The sequence below is a fragment of the Protopterus annectens genome, chromosome 7.part1, assembly GCF_019279795.1.
Source record: "Protopterus annectens isolate FY-2018-M chromosome 7.part1, PAN1.0, whole genome shotgun sequence".
NCBI classification, from domain to species: domain Eukaryota; kingdom Metazoa; phylum Chordata; order Ceratodontiformes; family Protopteridae; genus Protopterus; species Protopterus annectens.
The window spans coordinates 522,898,735-522,913,570 of record NC_056740.1 but is presented as its reverse complement, the minus strand read 5'-3'; the positions used below and the strand labels follow the sequence as shown (position 1 = coordinate 522,913,570).

At 38.9% G+C, this 14,836-nt stretch overlaps 1 protein-coding gene across 6 annotated transcripts in view; it reads left to right on the top strand.

Moving 5' to 3' along the window:
- Positions 1–781: 781 nt before the first annotated feature.
- Positions 782–14,836, top strand: part of RAB27A (RAB27A, member RAS oncogene family) — a 1,055,478-nt gene continuing 1,041,423 nt past the window's right edge. For 2 of the 6 annotated variants that reach the window (XM_044078949.1, XM_044078945.1), the window contains exon 1: positions 782–902. The gene's annotated coding sequence lies outside the window, so the exon portion shown is untranslated. Of the gene's footprint in view, positions 952–14,836 lie in introns of all 6 variants that reach the window. The other 4 variants (XM_044078950.1, XM_044078947.1, XM_044078948.1 and 1 more) reach the window with 2 other exon arrangements.

The window sequence follows — 14,836 nt, the reverse complement described above, 5'->3', positions numbered from 1 at the left end:
GATTTGAAATCTGAAACTCCAAATGTATATCATTATTTAGTGTCTTCAGTCCTCAGATCATCCCATTGATTTTCCAGAAAACCACAAATTTTATTAGGAATAGACCGAAAATATGAGGCAAAAATCTGGACAGTTGAGAGCTATGCAATTTGCAATTCTAAACAAGGGAGCTAGACCATACCTCTCAACTGTACAAATTTTCGCAGTGTCCAGATTTATGCCTCATATTTTTTGGTCCATTTTTCATAAAATTGTGGTTTTTCTGGCAAATTAATGGCAAATCATTAAATACTGAAGTTAGAAAATAATGCCAAACCTTTGAGTTTCAGATTTCATACCTCTCCAAAAATTCATGCTAATGCAAACACCTGTTATTCTATCAATTTTCTAAGTTTGTAAGAGCAAGATTTAAAAATTATCCCTGTTTCTGGGCCTTTGTCCCACTTTTATATATGAGTTTGTCCAGATTTCTTGCTCTAAAAGGTTGAGGGGTATGAGCTAGACTCGAATAAAATTAAAGTTTTTGACAGGCGTTAGGCATCTGGCTGAGACATCCTCTCAGCACATGTAATGATACTCATGCATTAAATATACCAAAGGATATCCAGAACAACGGTGAGGGAAGCAGTAAGGGAACCGCCGGGAATCGAACAGTGACTGCCGGAGAAGCAAGCAACCCGCAGTTGAAGCCCGTCTTCAGCAACAGGAGGGTGGAGTTTTATTGCTTAACGGGAAGTGATGTTGCATTGACGGAAAACATTTTACCGACTCAAAAAAGGGAAGGAAGAGACTTGCTGTTGTATTTTACTTGCAAAGTGCTGCGTGTTTTTAAGGAAGGAGTGAAGTTTGCAAAGAGGCAGTGAGGGAGGTGGGCTTGCCTCAAAGGTTGTCCTTGCTGCTCGGTAAGGATGTCATACAATATCTAACTACTTTTCATTTCCAAAGGGTGATGTGAGTATTTTAAGATCTTTACTAAAAGCAGGTGGATTGCTTGAGTGTTTTAATGATGTTCGGACGCAGATGACTCAGGTCGTGGGTTTGTGGTATAACCTGTTGTTAACTAGAAGCTGCATATCTCGTATCTCCATAGTTCATACTTTCTGATTTTTTAAGAATCACTTCCTTTTGCAGATAGCATGTACTCTTGTAAACCTAGAGTGGAAAAAATGCATTTGTTGATGCTTGCAGTGAGTCAGATGTCTGCATGGCAACACTTTGTTCATTGCGACATATGTTGAGTTTTGTGAGTTGGGTACGTGTAGTGAGCACTTTAACACAATGTCTGCAGAAAGGTGCATCTGCAGCTGTGAAAACTTTGGTAGAGTCCTGTCTGGCAGGACTGCATCAGCATTGTTACTTGTATTGTGTTGACTTGTTGCTGTGCAGCTTGGCAGGCACCAGTACTGGACTTGACCTTCTCTCTTCTGTGGGGGGTCTTTATTTGCATCATTGGTTCAACTGTTTGGCATATTTTATGGGGTCCCAGCCTGTCTTTCAGTAATAGTTTTGGAGTCACTGTATCTTCATGCTGCAGAAGATTATAGAAAGTGTGTGTGTGTGTGTGTGTGTTAAAGACACAACAGCAACTCTGTATTTCCGGTTTATGGTTGCTTAGCACTGGTCAGCTTTGGAGAAGATAACATGATGAAGCAGAGCCCTTTAATTTGAAGTGTCTCAACATATATAATTTAGTAAAAATTTGTTTGTGTGTACGTGCTTGCAGGTTTGAATGAATGATTATTTGTACTGTACAGTCTACTGTGTAAAAAGGCCTTTAACGTGTTGCAAACTAGTGCTAAGACTTGAGGTTAGGATTTCAGTGGTTAGGATCACATTTTTAGGACTTTAAAACTGAGTTATATTTTGAAGCAGTATTAAAGCTGTACTGTCAGTGGCGGAACACTGCAAATTTAGAGAACTCTGTGACCTGTTATTAGCCCCCACCCCTTCCCTCCATGTACTTGGCACCAGCTGTGTGAATATCGGTCTTGTTGTATATGAACATTGTGGGCATAAATGTTATGTTACAGGATTAAGATGAACAGCTGTTTGACATGTGACAGAATAGAAACTGAGACAGCTCTGTGAACTGCTTAATGATTATTTATATATTGTGTTATTGGTATGATATAATGTATTAAAGCAGTACTGTACTAAACTTTAACATAAATTAGAAGGCTGTCTTTAAATACTATTTGAAAAGCATTGTGCTGTGTCTTCTTTTCATACTAATTTGCACTTTTAACACTTTTGTTACTTCTGATCCATCCATCCACAATCCCTTATTCCACATGAAGTTGGAGTGTTACTTCAGCAGTGGTCATCTAGAGCCAATGTTCACACTGTTTTATTACATCTGATATCCATCAGTTGTTAACTAAAGAGACACCTGCAGTTAGATGAGCTGTGTGTCTTCTGTAGTCAGATTGGTCTCTTGTGACTGCCTGTAGTGTCACTTTGTAAAAAAAGCTTGTGTTCGGGCCATAACATTTGCTGCTTGGTTGTAGTGGGCATTACATGCCCTCCCTGCCTGTCCTGGGTGCCAAACAAGTTTTTTTTTGTTGGTTGACACAGTACTGTTGAACATATGCTGTGCGCTATAATCTTTAAATCTTTAATTTCTACATTTGTTACCTGGATTTCATGTTCAGTGACACATAATAGTAACAGCATGAAACTATCCGTCCACAACCTTTTCTTCCCATTTTTGTACAATAATACAGTAAAACTGAGCAAGGCTGCAGCAGTGTAAAGATGACTAACAAACATGAAGGTGTTCCGTAATTTTTCTCTTAGTATTACACAGAGGATTAACACTGTAAACTATTAACATGCCTCATCCTATAGTATTAGGTTTGATTCTCTCTGTCTCTCCTTGCAGTTTCCACTTACCTGCTGTGTGATTGAGCAAATCATTTAACCTGGTCAATTATCTCATATTTCCTGTGAAGGATGTACTTGAACCTAGTAGATCTTAAAGTTAACACATGGCTAGAATAAAGTTAACCAAGTAACTCTACTTTGTGACAGAACACCTAGCTTAAGGCCCAAATTCTATGATAGCACACCATAGACAACACTGTGTCAAACCTTGTTTCTTTAGTCTTACAGTAGGTGTTAAATTTACAAGGTTGGCATCAAAATTCGGAATTTCATTATCCACATTTAGCTCACAGATCAATCTGTGAGTACACAGTGCACATGGGTGGTGCAGTGGTTAGTGTTGTCACCTCACAGCAAGAGGTTCTCTGGTTAGATTCTCGACTGCGATGCCTTCTGTGTGGAGTCTGCATGTCCTCCCTGTGTTCGCATGGTTTTCCTTCGGGTGCTCCGTTTTCCTCCCACATTGCAAAGACATGCATCTGGAGTGTTTCTCTCCTGGTCTCTGCTGAAAACGGACTCTGTCCCAGTTGGACGGTAAACAAATGTTAAATAAATAAAAAATAAATTCTGCTGGCTTCTTATTTACCTACATGTCCTATTATTGCCACTGTATTTGGTGGTGAAGGTAGTTCACACCATGAAGGGCACAGATTCCTCAATATGTAGGTTCCTTACTGTGTTTTAAAGGAGTACTAATTTTGCTTATTACTTATTTTATTCCATTTTCTGAAATGCTGGCTCCCACTAGTCTCTGGACCCTGTATCAGTATTCCTAAGATACTGTTTATACTGACAGTGGAAAACACTTATTCTGTTCTTTGATGTCTGTATGCATGCTGAAGTCTCAAACTGTGTTATTTAATGTACTTAAAATGATGGCTAGGTTCAAAGAAAGTCTTGATATCCTGTTTACACAGCACTATTTTCTTTATTGTTCTATACTACTCAGAGTTTCTAGCCAGAGATCTTTTCTTTCCCTGTGCTGCATATTCTGTCATGGTATATTTTCCTTATGCTTAGAATAAACCTCTTCCCACACTGTACACTTTGACAAATACTGCCTAGCCTGCACCAGCATTTCAGTGTCAGATTTTTGTATGAATCCCTCCTGTTTCACTTTCATATTAAAAGTTAAATGTACTGTTTCTAGGGGTGATCTGGAAATACCAATGACAATAACTTGCAAATATCTTACTGTGCAAAGGGGAGAGTGAAGGAATTGAACCTTGAGCTGTCTAAGTGTATGTTCTTCTGTCAATGACTATGTGAAAAAATCTCTGTCTTTGTGTTTATTGCATACAGCTTGTGCTGAAATTAACATTGTGAAATTGTATGAAAAAGAAAAACCTGTAAGCTGTCTTTTTAGCAGGAATTGATTTTCGTAAAATGTCCGCAATTGTAATTAGGAGTTTTATTATTTAACTTTTAATCTGTTTATAATGAAAAAAAAATGTTAAAAAAAAAAGGCTATGATATAAAACTGGTTTTAAGGAAATGTGACGTAAGGTGCTGCTCGTAGTCCAGGGCTGCGCAAATGATGGTCTCATTAAAGAACAGAAAGGGAGTGACAGGAATGATTGAAAAAGGTAGACAAAGATGGCGAACAAACTTGGGAAACATCAAGAGGGTTTGAGCTGGAGGAGGTAAAAGAGGATGGGCATGGGCACTATGCTTTTTTCACGGGGTAGACCCCCTCCCTTTTTTTTTTTTTTTTTTTTAGTTTTTTGTAAGCAGGTAGTGTGGGTGGGAAATAAGGAAGAGGGTGTAGGAGAAACAGGAAGGGAAGAAAGGCTTGAAGAGGTCCTAGTTGTGTACCCAGCCCACAGAGCCTCAAACACGTCCACTGCCATTGTGCTGCAGTGGAGGTCCTCGATGTCGAAGGTTTAGAGGTCTGTGTTGACACAGTGGTGAGCACGAACTGGGTGAGCGTGTCTTCTACATGCTGAAGAGAGGCTTTGATTGGTGTAATTCTCCAGTCCAGTACATCTTCTAGTACATCCTGAAACTCCGAAGCCACCGTTCAGTGAGGCATGCCAGAGTGCATGCAGGACTGGTGCCTCCACTCTAACCCCGCGAGGATGTCCCCAGACAAGCAGAGGGTGATGTCTCCCTAGCTTAGGAGGGATGTACCTGGACTGGTTTGGTGGGATTTGAACGTGTTTAAAAAAAAAAATGAAATGAGAGAGAGAAAAACAAAAAAAAAACAAAGTGAAAAGAAATGCATAAGCAAAATAATAAAAGAGGAACAAAAAGTGGTGGGGAGAGACAAAACAGAAAAAAGGCACAATAAATCCACACAATACTGTTGTAATGCAGGGTATCAAGTCAGTAAACTGCTGAGAAAAATATCTTTACTGAAGTACAGTTGTGTATGGGAAGTGCTTATGTGTACACTTGTGGGTATTGATTGGGAATGTACTTGTGTAACTTGGGCAAGTACGGAAGAGTAGTGCTTATGCATAGTTGTGATGAACTGAAATGGCAATTGATTTTTTTCTGTTGGAATGGTTTAAATTCCATACTTTTCAAAACACATTTTACAGTATACAGTCATCAAACATGAAAGACATCACTAACTACAGCAGGTAAACATGCTTAAAAATGAAAAGATAGCCCATTTTCCTTCATCTTTCCTGTCTTCCTTGGAATTTCTTTCAGCTGCAAAGGTAAAACAACAGTTGCTTATAGGATTACCACTGAAATCTGGTTTAAAAGCATTGCTTTATTACTGTTTATTTTTGAGTCTTTCGGCTTTTCCCGGTTAGGGGTTGCCACAGCGGAAGTCCGGTCCGCTAATGATTGGCAGTAGATTTTTATGTGCTGAGTTGCCAGCCCTGATGCACAACCTTCAACGAAGGTACGCCCATTCACACATGTCTCCACACAGAAGACGCTCTAGCTGAGAATCGAACAGGACAACGTCTTACTGTAAGGCGACAACGCTACCACAGCACCACCACCGCAGTTGCTTTATTACTGTTTATGCTACCCTGAATTATGTGTAATAATTTCTACTATGGTTTAAGTAAAAAATATCTTGCGAACACCTTCCAGAAGATTCCACCAGGCTCTTGGTTCTTTTCTTTTCTTTTCTTGTTGGGAATTGCATTTCTTCCTCAGCTGCAAGTAAAAGAGAGAAAGGTAATGTTTACCTGTATTTGAATGTATTCCACATTTACACATATGTCATATTCCCTGCAGTCCTTTTCTTTTTGTTATATCCTGTCAGAGTATAACTGTTGAATGCATACATGTGTATTAAAATTCATTGGTGAAATATTCCACTGCATTGTATAGAGTAGTGAAGAAGTACAAATGAAAGCCTGTGTTTTGTTTTAGAAAATGTATGCATCACTCTGTGGAAAACCTGAACGCCTAATGCTGAAATGTAACAATTCAAGGAAATGTGAATTTCCTTTCATACCTCTAAACTGTTACCACAAAAAAAAATCTGGGCAAACCCTGATAAAATGGGGGGACAAAGCACCAAAAATAGGGACAGATTTTAAATATTGCTCTTATAAACTAGAGAGTTGCTAGAATAACAGGATTTGTCATAGTCTGCATTTTTCTGAAGGATATGAAGTCTGAAACACAAATGTGTATCATTATTTAGTGACTTCAATCCTGAGATCATCACAGTGATTTGCCAGAAAATCACAATTTTTTACAAGGAACAGACCAAAAATCTGGAAAGTTGAGAGGTATGTTTCCTTTTTTTGTAGAACTTTAACTATTGTACAGTAATGAAGTAAAACACTTGTTCTCTGAAGGGGTATTTGCTGCTCATTATTAAAGCAAAGTAACCCCTACTTCCCTCCCCCAACAGTCAGTCTACCTAGGGTGTGGTGAGTGTCATTTCAGCCATGTTGTACGTGCAGCAAGAAATAAGAAACAGTAAGTTCAGCAAATTTTTTTCTTACATTTACAAAAAAAATCTGGGCAAACCCTGATAAAATGGGGGGACAAAGCACCAAAAATAAATCTTCTAGATCACACCATCAGACTACCTCATTGGGCTAACTCACCTCACAGTTCTGATGGTAGCCCATCCTCCAGATCAATCTGGAGCTAATATGACTTGATGAAAAGGAGGATTAGTCATAGTTATTGGTGGTGGGGTATGGCTGAAAAACATATGCAACACAATTCTTTACAGACAAATTGAAAATGAAAGTTAAAATTTTCACTGCTGATAGTACCAGTTTCTATCGAGTACTAAATAAATAAGTAAAAAATATATTTAGATACAGCACATGTAACTGTTAACTTATTGGTTTTGCTGCTTTTTAGCATCACTGCACAGGAATTGGTGAGCACTCCGGCAAACAGCTAGTAATAAAAAGAAAATACTTTTTCTCATCTTTAAAAAAAAAAAAAAAAAAAAAAAAAAATCAGATGAACAGTGACAGTAGACCATGCACACCACACAGCATAGCCCACAGTTATCACTGCATGCATCAGTTATGCTCTGTGTTTTTTTAAATGTCCTGGTCCAGGACTAGACGCGGCCTCTTAACCTGTACAGCTGCATGCCATGCACTAGCCTGCCGCATGGGGTCCCTTACTTCTGCGCTGACTGGTCATCCTTAGTAATAGTGGGACCAGAACTGGAGGCTGCAGTGACAGCATGGGTCACGTAATCACCATACCAGGACATAATCATATTGTGCAGAATGTAACGGGCAGTGAACGTCCTACTTGCAGTAGCTGGGTCATACTGAAGGGCACCCCCTGACTCATCCTGGCACCTGAAACAGCTCTTCAGGAAGTCCAACACCATCATACACCACCTGGCAATTTAGGGAATGGAAGCCCTTCTGTTGTGGATAAGGAGGGGCACTAATTGCAACATGGATGTAGTCTATCACACTGAATACCTTAGGGAACTGCACCATCCCATAAAAGATACTCATACTCCAATCCTGGTCCTGAGGTGACACTGGGAAATGGAAGTACTGATCCACATGTGATAAGACTACATCCAGCAACTCCTTCAGCATCCTCGAAGCAGAAGCCTGCGAGATCCCCAAGGTGTCCCCTGTCTGTCTCTGGAAGGTCCCCAAAGTAAATGTAGTGAGGGCTACACACACTGGTGTCCACAGGAATAGGAAGTCCTCACATTCCTCCACTGCCCCATATGGGAGTCAAACATGCAAACTAAGACCCTTATAATGTCCCTGACTACTCTAAACCTGTTAGATTTTTCCTGATTATCAAAGTTATGAGTAATCCTTTGCCTATATTTATGCCTTCTTGGTGGGTGAGCACCAGTTGGCACAAGCAGTTCTGGCCTGGCCAAGACAAGCATCTCTGACCTAGAAATAGCAAAGCTCACCACAAAAAGTAGCATTTTTGCCAGATGCAACTCTGATACTTTTGACACATTTTCCCTTTTTATACTGCATCAGCAGCAAGCTAGGGAATGAGTGAAAAACTGACTATGGATTGCATTTGGAATAAACGAGCTTTAATTGGCATAAGAACATTCACATCACTTCCCATTACCTGCTAATTTGCATACCTATGTTTGGAGACACCACAAATTGGCATAACTGGCCTGCATGAATCGCGGCTGAGCTACACCTGTCTATGCTCGCCCCTGAATTCCATATTTATGCTGCTGACTGTGAATACAGTGTTTAGTGTTCAGAAATAATTTTCATTTTACACTCAAAGATACACTTGGCAGGTTTTTGTTGGTGTTTGTTTCAGTTGTTGATTGCAGATTCATGAGTGGGGAAAGAATCGGTTTATGGATCCATATTACTGGCATATCAGTAGATTTAATTCTGATTGTGAAAACCTTGTTCCTCCAGGTGGTCGCAGAATCAGATGTATACAGAACGTACTGTTTTTGGCCAGTATAAGAGGTAATTTAATGCTAATGTTAATCCACATGGTTTAAACGAGAAAAGATCCATTATATGTGATGCTGCGTCTTGTGTGGTTAATCCGCTGCTTTTGCTGTCTTTTGTGGACATGACTACTATAACAACCATCATTCAGTATCATACCATAGGAGATAGTCTGTTAGCTTTGGTTGTGGACTGTGTTGACAAAGGTTGCTGAATGTGCAGAGAAGTTTTGTTGAAAGTTTCCTGATATTTAGCATTTATCTTTCATTTCATAAGCAGAACTGAACTCATAATACCAGTAGCAGGTGTACTGGAATTATCATATTACTAAACTATTAATAAAGATTTTAACAAAGAACTTTGTGGCACATGTATGAAGTAGTATGGAAATGTGTGTGTTGAAATTCGTTCGATTAAGCAGCATTAAAACGTTATGGAATATTACAGTGAGGATCATTCTGTTTAGAGAAAAAGGGAAAAAAGTCTGGTAAGATTGCTGCGTTATAGCTGCAGGATTTGCAGTACATTTCTGACTTTTGTTCTCCGTGTTATTGGATTTTGCAGGCTCTCCCTGAGTTGCATTGGAGCATTTTTCTGTCCCTGGCACAAATGTGCTGTTGCCTGCCTTTACTAAAGAGAACTATATAGGCATGTAGTGTTTTCATTGTCACATGGGTTATGGTTACTATGATAACAAATTCAAGTTAAAACCACTAAAACAGATACATGTTGTCCCAAGTATAGTTGTAATATATGCGCATACTAACAGTGCAAGAAATCCCATTTGTATAGTTGTTTTTCTTTCCTAATAACATGTATGACTTCAGTGTAATTTGTGACCACATAAAAAAGCATCCTGGAAACAGATAAAGATATTATCAACTGAGAATATAATATTGTGTGACTCTTTATTTGCCTTTCATTTCTTATGTGGCCGCAAGACAAATGTGCCATTAGTAAAAATGTGATGTTTTCTGTGAGTGTTTGCTTTTCATGAATTTGCATCTGTGCCTACAGCAGTTTATGCCATCTTGCTAGTATTGGCAGGAAGCCTGGGAGCCTAGTTTGCTGGTGGCATTTTGCATGTAGGGCAGAGACATTTTGTTCATAAAGAATTGTTTTGATGTGTTTAATATGAGACAGTCGTGCTATATGTTTGATTGATCTACTTCAGTTAATGAAAGCTGTGTTGTGCCTCAGGAGTAATTGGTACAGTTGTCCAGGCTTTGAAGTTTTAAGACTACTTTTTTTTTTTGTTGTTGCAAGAACGTCACTATTGAAATCAAAATCTGATGAGAATAAAATAGTCATCATAATAAAAATAATAATACAGCAGTGGGTCATGATGCCTGATTGGATTCATTGCTCCCTTCATGTTTGGTTAAATTGGCAGTATGACTGTGCTGTTTCAAAAACACCAATGTGTGTTGTGCTATGTGTGTGTGCAAATACTTGTATGTATGTGCAACACACATACCACAGTGTGTGTGTGTGTGTGTGTGTGTGTGTGTGTGTGTGTGTGTGATATGCTTTTATTATGAGTTTGCCGCTTTGTAATTTATCAGTGAGTTATGGTGTCAATGTGCAGTTGTAACATGGGTGAATGTATACCCACACAAAAATGCCATGGAATAATTCAAATTAAGCTAGAAAACAAATTACAATGAATAAATGCAATCTCTTTGTACTACATTGTTGCACAGAATTCGGGGTTCATTCGGGGTTCATATTTTGGTGATATAAGAATGGCAGTGAGAGTATAAACAATTGCGTAGCATGTTGATTCATTGGACTGCTGTCCTCACCCATAAGGGGGACTAGATTTTTTAAGTTACACTGTCAAGAAAACACTTTTGTGTCCTGTCTGTATTGTACAGGCATTGCATAAAGAAAACTTTGTGCAAAACTCGCTGCATCTTGTAGGACTGTAAACACGCTGAACATTCCAGAACATTGCAGATCATTACTGAAAGTTATCTTTCTGTGTCAGTGACAAAAAGAACATTTTTATATAATAAGGACATTCCAAGAAGAAGAAATGTTGGTTTCTTGTGACTACGAATACAGTAGCGCACTGAAATAAAAGAACCATTACGCTATCAGCTTTGGTACCTTGCCATAGCACAGTACTTGCTCATCATGTCCAGTCTGAATAAGAAGCAGCAGAACCTACATTCATCCTTACTGGCATGGTCTCTCAATTTTTTCAAGTTTACATCCAAGCAGTCCGTGCGGTTCAGGACAGATGGTATTACAGCATGTCTTGAATGTAGACATCCTAAAAGAGACTTTTCACTCCGTAAAAGTCTATAAAGGTATGTGTGCCTGGAACTAGGACGTTTAAGTGAATGATCAAACATCTGAATCCATAACCACCATACACACTAACGAAAGCGCTTTTATCGAAAAAGTGCTTTCGTTAAAGCGTGTTACTAAAAAAAAAAACACTACATTAACGTTTTAGCGGGGGGGGGGCTTTGCCTCCCTGCACCCCCCCACCCCCCTACTTTAATATTCTCCCTCTAAGACTGCACTACAGTGGGGAAAAGGGAATTTTCCCTTATCCGCACCATAGTACAGCCTCAGCAACAGGCATACTTATGGAAAACGTTAATGTAGTGTTTTTTTTTTTTTTTAGTAACACGCTTTAACGAAAGCGCTTTTTTGATAAAAGCGCTTTCATTAAAGTGTGTTCGGTGGTTATGGATTCGGACGTTTGATCGTTCGATCAAACGTCCTAGATTCAATTACTGTTAGCTTGGTAGAATAACAGAAAGTTACATATGCCCTTGTAGCTTTAGTGTTTATGGTTCAATCATGCTGTCAGATTACTGTGTGGAATTTGAATTTGTGTGTGTGTGTGTGTGTGTGTGTGTGTGTGTGTGTGTGTGTGTGTGTGTGTGTGTGTGTGTATGCTTAGCCATATGTTTACTTTACTTTAGCTTTAAATTTATAGATTTTTTTTATTGTGGCTGGGATATTATTCCAGAGTTTGGATACACTTGCTAAGAAGAGAGCTTTGCCATAACTATTATGGGCTTTCTGTGTTTGGGAAGAAAGTTGAGGTTCAGATCCTGATATTTCTTCTTGGTTGTACTATTGGAGGAGGTTTGAGATGAATGGGACTGTTTCAGGTTGATATAAGATTTTAAAAGGTTAACTTGGGCTTATTGGAGTAAGTCTGAAAATTCTAACCATTGCAGTTTCTTGAGAGGTGTGCAGTAATGGGTTCTGTTGTGACAACTGCTGTCAAATCAAGCAGTTTTATTGCAGCTTCTATTTTCGAGTTAGTGAAGATGGAGGAGGCATGTTGTGGGAGTAAATGAATAGTAATTATTCTACTATGAATGGCGAGAAATGGCTTAGATTTGTAAAGTACGTTCAATCTGTGTTTTGTTCTTTGGATTATGCTGTAAATGTGGAGGTCGTATTTTAGATCTATGATGACTCTTTAAGAGCTCTGTATGGGTTACTTGTTCGGTCTTGTTTGTGTTAGCAGAGAATACACTTTTATGTTAAATGAATTGAGTTATGAGTTCATGTGAAAGGATCATTGTTGGTGGGAGGGAGGGATTCGGAAGTAATTGTGACAGCTAAAACAATCCCCCTTACATACAGGAAGGCCTGTAGATTTGGTAGATGCATGGATTTGGAGTTCAGCTTGCTAGTGTTTAAATCAGAATATTGTTTTATGGAATCTTGAATAGTAGTGTGCATATCATTAATGAAATTTTGAAAAGGATGGGTCTTGGAATAGAGCCCTAGAGAACATCTCTTTGTGCTGATAGAAAAGCAGGAATAGAGTCCTGCCATTTTACACACTGTATCCTGTCAGACAGGTAGCTGTTAAACCAGGATACTGTGTTTATTCCTTGGGTGAAAAGTCAGTGTATTAATAAGGTTTGTGATACTTTTGTCAAAAGGAACAGTGTTGAGAGTTTTGGATAGGGGTAGGAGAATTTCAGTAGGACAGTAATTTCAGAGTGGAGTTGCCTCCATTTGTGTACTAGTATGATATAGAATGCTTTCCAGAGTGAGTGGGTACAGAAGATTTTGCTGTAGACCTGTTAATTTTAGAATGGACACTGGGAAGGCTAAAGCATCTACACCTTTTTTTTATCTCTTCAGTGAGAAGGTTATTAACTGCTAGAACTGTAGGCTTTATTTTGAGAAGTTTCTAATGGTATTTATGGAGGTGGGACGTGCAGAAAATAGTGAGGTGGTTTTAAGTCCTGGATGGCTTATCAGATGTGTGGATAATCTGTTGCTGTGCTACAGGGCAGCTGGATACTCTGAAGTGCTCATAAATTTGGTAGCAGTGGAATAGCTGGATTTTCTGAGCAACGGATTTTGTGTTTTATTGCTTGATTTTATTAACTATTTCTAGTTTTCCTGAATTCCTTTGGTGTGTTGAGGTGTTTCTTGATAAGTTTGTCTAATACTTCTTCTTATCAAGGTAGATCTGTAATTTAGTTTGGTTTCTTAGATATCTGTACTGTTTTTTAGGTTATTGGAGTTTGTGTTTGCTATCTCTCTCAGGCATTACCATCTCTTTTATTAACTGTTTAGTAGACCTAATAATCCATGGGATAATTTATAGTTTTATGTTTTTTTTTTTTCTCGTATACAGGGAGGCTTGACTAAAATGTTACGGAATGTAGTGTTGAAATGGTCTACTACTATATTAGTTCTCCAGGATTTTCACTATTGTCTGATGAGGTGTGTTGGGAAGTGGTGGCCACTAATGGTGTCTGGAAGGATTCTAGTTTGCATAGCGTTTTCCTGGTTTTGTTAAGAGTATCCAGTAAACTGTGCTAGCTTTATGTGAATGTTCACCATTTTTGGTGGAGATATTAATTAGATGAGTTAATCCAAAAGAAGTTGATGTTTGGGTCTTGCATGAAGGGTGAAATGGTGGCCCAATCATTGATGAGGTCACTCTATTGTTATTTTTTGTCTGATTTTATTGGTGATTCACGACAGGATTTCTTTCTTAGACGAAGACATTATTTCTGTTTGGAGGAATGTAGAAGCCAGTGGTACAGATGCCTTTTATTATTTAGTCTGATGAAAGTAATTAGTATCTCAGCCTTATGAGAGGGTGGGATTGTGTTTTGTTTTTAGTATGTGGTAAGATGTTGATTTGTTTATTTCTTTCCAGGATAATTACTCCTGCATGCCTATGTGATAATTTTCAAATTATATTAAAAGCGGGATGGATGATTTCCTCATTGTTATAGGTTTATAGATTGGTACTAGGTTGGTAATAGGCTATCGGCCCTAGGGCCTATACAAGCCTAGCCATAACAATTCCCTGGCTATTTCTTTCCACAGTATTTACTTCCCTGGACCCCTGTCTAGCAGGGCAACTGACGTGATCCCCAGGGTAAATTTCCTATCTCCATCCAATCATCAAGGTTCCTTTTTGAAGAGGGCCAAAGAGGCACTCTGCTTGACATGTATGGGCTGTCTATTCCAGAGTCTGGGGAGTCTTTGGGTCAGGAACCTATCCCTCCAGCATGTTTTGTTCATTGTGATAACAAGGTTTAGATCCCTGGAGCGTGTATCTGTGAGGGATTGGGATTTCTTTAAGTGTAGCATGTCCAACTGCTCTGGGTTTGAAATGGCCTTGTATGTTAAGCAGAGATTGCCTCTGAGTAGACAATATGCAACAGAGTATAGGTGGAGTTTTTTTAGATGGTCAGCATAGGGGATCTGCTTTAAGCCTGTGATTCTTTTAGTGAGGTATTTCTGCGGCCTTTCCAGTTGTTGCAGATGTCTTGAGAGGTACATACCAAACGGGACGTTGTATTCTATAATGGGTCTAATGAGGGATGAGTACAGTTGGACAATGACCTCCTTTTTTCTGGATGAAATTTCCTTAGTGATAAGGTGTGCCACATAGAAGGATTTCCTGACTGTTGCGGCGATGTGGTTATCGTCTCTTATCACACTTTCGGTGTTTAGTGTACTGCCACCTATGTGGTAGTTCACGGGTACATGTTTTTCCCCAAAGGGGATAACTATACTTTTCTTGGCATTGAGCTTGAGCCATGTCTCACAGATGTCTAGTATGTAAGGATTATGAATGTTAA